Source organism: Colobus angolensis, unplaced genomic scaffold, assembly GCF_000951035.1.
Source record: "Colobus angolensis palliatus isolate OR3802 unplaced genomic scaffold, Cang.pa_1.0 Scaffold185, whole genome shotgun sequence".
Taxonomy (NCBI): Eukaryota; Metazoa; Chordata; class Mammalia; order Primates; family Cercopithecidae; genus Colobus; species Colobus angolensis.
In genome coordinates, this window is record NW_012114988.1 from 107,005 (window position 1) to 111,497 (window position 4,493).

The window sequence follows — 4,493 nt, forward strand, 5'->3', positions numbered from 1 at the left end:
TTTTTTTTTTTTGAGACACAGTCTCACCCTGTCAACTAGGCTGGAGTGGAATGGTGCGATCTCGGCTCACTGCAACCCTCCACCTCTCGGGTTCAAGCAATTCTCCTGTCTCAGCCTCCTGAGTAGCTGGAATTACAGGCATGTGCCACCATGCCCAGCTAATTTTGTTTTTTTAGTAGAGACAGGGTTTTTCCATGTTGGTCAGGCTGGCCTTGAACTCCCGACCTCAGGTGATCTGCCCACCTTGGCCTCCCAAAGTGCTGGGATTACAGGCACGTGCCACCACGCCCAGCTAATTTTTTGTATCTCTAGTAGAGATGGGGTTTCACCTTGTTGGCCAGGCTGGTCTCAAGCCCCTGACCTTGGGATCCGCCCACCTCGGCCTCCCGAAGTGCTAGGATTACAGGTGTGAGCCACCACACCCGGCCAATAAATGGAACTTTTACAAAAATTTAAAACTTTTGTGCTTCAAAAGACAAAAAGGTGAAAATGTAATCCACATAATGGGAGAAAAATTTTGCAAATCATATATATGATTTGGGACATGTATCTAGAATTTATAAAGAACATTTGCCATGCAACAATAAAAAGACAACCCAATATAAATGGACAAAGGGAGGCTGGGTGCTGTGACTCATGCCTGTAATCCCAGCACTTTGGGAGGCTGAAGTGGGAGGATTACCTGAGCCCAGGAGGTCAAGGCTATAGTGAGCCACGTTCATGCCACTGCAGTCCAGCCTGTGGACAGAGTAAAGACCCTATCTGAAAAAAAAAAAAAAAAACACAGGGCCAGGTGTGGTGACTTACACCTGTAATCCCAGCACTTTGGGAGGCTGAGGTGGGCAGATCACCTGAGGTCAGGAGTTTGACACCAGCCTGGTCGACATGGCAAAACCGCATCTCTACTAAAAATACAAAAATTAGCCAGGCATGGTGGTGCTCACCTGTAATCCCAGCTACTAGGGAGGCTGAGACAGGAGAATTGTTTGGACATGGGAAGCAGAGGTTGCAGTAAGCTGGAACTAGGCTGCTGCACTCCAGCCTGGGCAACACAGCAAGACTCTGTCTCAAAAAACAAAAAAGGATGAAGGCTAAGGCTCTGAATAGACATTTTTCCAAAGAAGATAGAAGACAGACAAATGGCCAATAAGCACGTGAAGATATTCAACATTATCGGCCATTAGGGAAATGCAAATCAAAATCAGAATGAGATAACACTTTACACTCACACCCACTAGGATAGCTATAATAAAAAAGACAAGTAAGGCCAGGTACAGTGGCTGACACCTGTAATCCCAACACATTGGGAGGCAGAGGCAGGAGGATCCCTTGAGCCCAGGAGTTCAAGACCAGCCTGGACAGCATAGTGAGATTCCCATCTACAAAATATTTAAAAATTAGCCAGGTGTGGTGGTGTGCACCTGTACTCTCAGCTACTCAGGAGGCTGAGGTGGGAGGATCCCTTGAACCCCAGAGTTGGAGGTTGCAGTGAGCTATGATCATACCACTGCACTCCATCCTCTGTGACAGAGCAAGACCCTGCCTCAAAAAATAAAAAATAAAAAGACAGATAATAACAAGTGTTGGAGAGGATGCAAAAACATTGGAACACTCATATGCTGCTGGTAAGAAGGTAAAATGATACAGCCACTTTGAGAAAGTCTGGCAATTACTAAAAAGCTAAACATAGAGTTGACATATGACTCAGCAATTCCACTCCTAGATACATACCCAAGAGAAATGCAAATGTATGTTCATATAAAAACTTGTATGTGAATGTTCATAGCAGCAGCATTCATAATAGCTAAAATGTGGAAACAGTCCAGGCATGATGGCTCACACCTGTAATCCCAGCACTTTGGGAGGCCAAGGCGGGAGGATCACTTAAGCTCAGGACTTTGAGCAGCCTGGGCAACCTAATGAGACCTTGCCTCTATTTAAAATTTAAAAAATTTTAAGATGAGCCAGGCATGGTGGCATGCGTCTATAGTCCCAGCCAGCCACTCAGAGGCTGAGGTGGGAGGATCACTTGAGCTGGGGAGTTTGAGGCTATAGTAAGCTATGATTGCACTGCTGCACTCCAACCTGAGTGACAGAGCAAAACCCTGTCTCAAAAAAAAAAAAAAAAAAGGAAAAAAAAAGAAACAACCCAAATTTCTATCTAATGGATAAACAAAATGGGGTATATCCATACAGTGAAATATTACTCAACCATAAAAAGGAGTGAAATTGTGATATGTGCTACAACATGGATGAACCTTGAAAACATGATGTTAAGTGAAAGAAGCTAGTCACCAAAGACCACATATTGTATGATTCCATTTATACAGAATGTCCAGAATAGACAAATCCACTAAGACAGAAAGTAGATTAGTGGTTACCTAGGGCTGGGTTTGGGGTGGGAAGATTAGGGATGATGGCCAAGGGGTGTGGGGTTTCTTTTTGGGGTGATAAAAATGTTCTAGAATTAGGGCGAGGGTTGCATAACTCTGTGAATATCCTAAAAGCCATTGAATTGTAACACTTTATTTATTTATTTATTTTTTGAGACGGAGTCTCGCTCTGTCGCCCAGGCTGGAGTGCAGTGGCCGGATCTCAGCTCACTGCAAGCTCCGCCTCCCGGGTTTACGCCATTCTCCTGCCTCAGCCTCCCGAGTAGCTGGGACTACAGGCGCCCGCCACCTCGCCCGGCTAATTTTATTTTTTAGTAGAGACGGGGTTTCACCGGGTTAGCCAGGATGGTCTCGATCTCCTGACCTCGTGATCCGCCCGTCTCGGCCTCCCAAAGTGCTGGGATTACAGGCTTGAGCCACCGCGCCCGGCCGAATTGTAACACTTTAAATGGGTGAACTGTATGATACGTGAGTTACATTTCAATACAGCTGCGAACAAAGAAGGGTCCCAAGTGATCTGAAAGGGAGACATAGTCGATATTTGTCAACTTCTCTCCCAGTTCTGCCCTTGGATTCCAAGCCCCTCTAACTAGCGTTGGGGCGTCCCCTCGTTGTCTGGCTTCTCACAGTTAGCAAGCTCCAGATGTGGACAGATGGGGGCTGGAACCCCTCTGGGCTCCAGTAAAACTTCAGTAAAACTTCAGTTTGTAGAATACTGAGGCCTGAGAAGTCCAAGTCTGAGCCTGCACATTCTCAGGCAGAGACAGTGGACAATGGGCGAGGGGTGTTTGAGGGGCGTGGGGGGAGATTTTCCCTAGCTGGTTCATCCACCCCTGAGACAGGAAGACTCAGAGGAAGCGGGAATGGTTAGGGGAACCCTAATGGGAAAGAGGCTGGGGAGGGGCAAGGAACTCCAAGGGAAGAAAGAAGGACTTGGCCACAGCCCTGACCTTCCTGCTCCAGGTGAGAGCCTGGTCCTTTGTGAGGCCAGAGCTGCACCGGGGGTGGGAGGTCACCCCACCAAACCAGCTGAGGTCTAGTTTGCATGGTAGGGGTGCAGCTCTAACTGAAGGAAGGACCTGGAGGACAGGAAGAGGAAGTGGGGACTTGGGTCAGCAGCTATTAAGTGCACTTCCTCTGTGTCCCTGGTAAACTGTGGGAACCGTCAGGACACCCAGTGTATCCCCCAAGGCCTGACGTCCCTAGCACAGGCACATATCATTAAATGGTTATTGATTGCACGAGGAAATGAATGAATGACTTAAGCTTCTTTGTAGACAAAATGATATGGTGAGATGGGCGGCCGTGGGAGTCAGACAGGCCTGGGTTTGAATCCAGTTCCTCTGCAGACTGGCCATGTGGTATTGGACAAGACATTGCTCGGAGCCTTAATTTCCCTATCTTTAAAACAGGGCTGAACCCACTGACCTCACAGGGGCTGTTAGAATACTGTTTACAAAGATTTCCAGCACATAGAAGATTCCTCCATGGATGCTGGCGGGCCTGCCATGATATAAAGTGGAAGAAGAACCATCAAGATCTTCAAGGTCATATGGTCTCACTATGGGAGGAAGGGGTGTGGGGTTAGGATTTACTCCTGGAAACTAGTTAACAGTGAAAGGGGATCCATGTACCCATAGAAATGGCGCTGATGTTGCCTCAAAGGAATTCAGTGGCTGGAGAGAGAGCTGAGATGGTTGGAAACTTGGAGAAGAGGGAGGAGCTTGAAGACTGGGTTGGGGGCTATTAGAAAGATAGAAAAAATGGGAGGTGGGCACAGAGGCTGGGATCTGTGGGACTAGGATTGCAGGAGCCTGCCTGGATTAAAACAGAAAATTTGTGTAGGGAGTGGTGGCACAGCTGAATATGAGGTTGGATGAAAGAGGTGGAGGAGAGACAGTAAGAAAGCCTTTAGAAATGGCCAGATGCGGTGGCTCACCCCTGTAATCCCAACACTTTGGGAGGCTGAGGCGGGTGGATCACTTGAGGTCAGGAGTTCAAGACCAGTCTGGCCAACCTGGTGAAACCCCATCTCTACTAAAAATACAAAAATTAGCCAGGCGTGGTGGCGGCCGCCTATCATCCCAGCTACTAGGGAGG

At 47.6% G+C, this 4,493-nt stretch overlaps 1 protein-coding gene across 1 annotated transcript in view; it reads left to right on the forward strand.

Annotated features, from left to right (window-relative positions):
* Window positions 1-4,493, forward strand: part of SPATA21 (spermatogenesis associated 21) — a 54,798-nt gene that overhangs the window by 1,379 nt on the left and 48,926 nt on the right. The gene's annotated exons all lie outside the window — the stretch shown is intronic.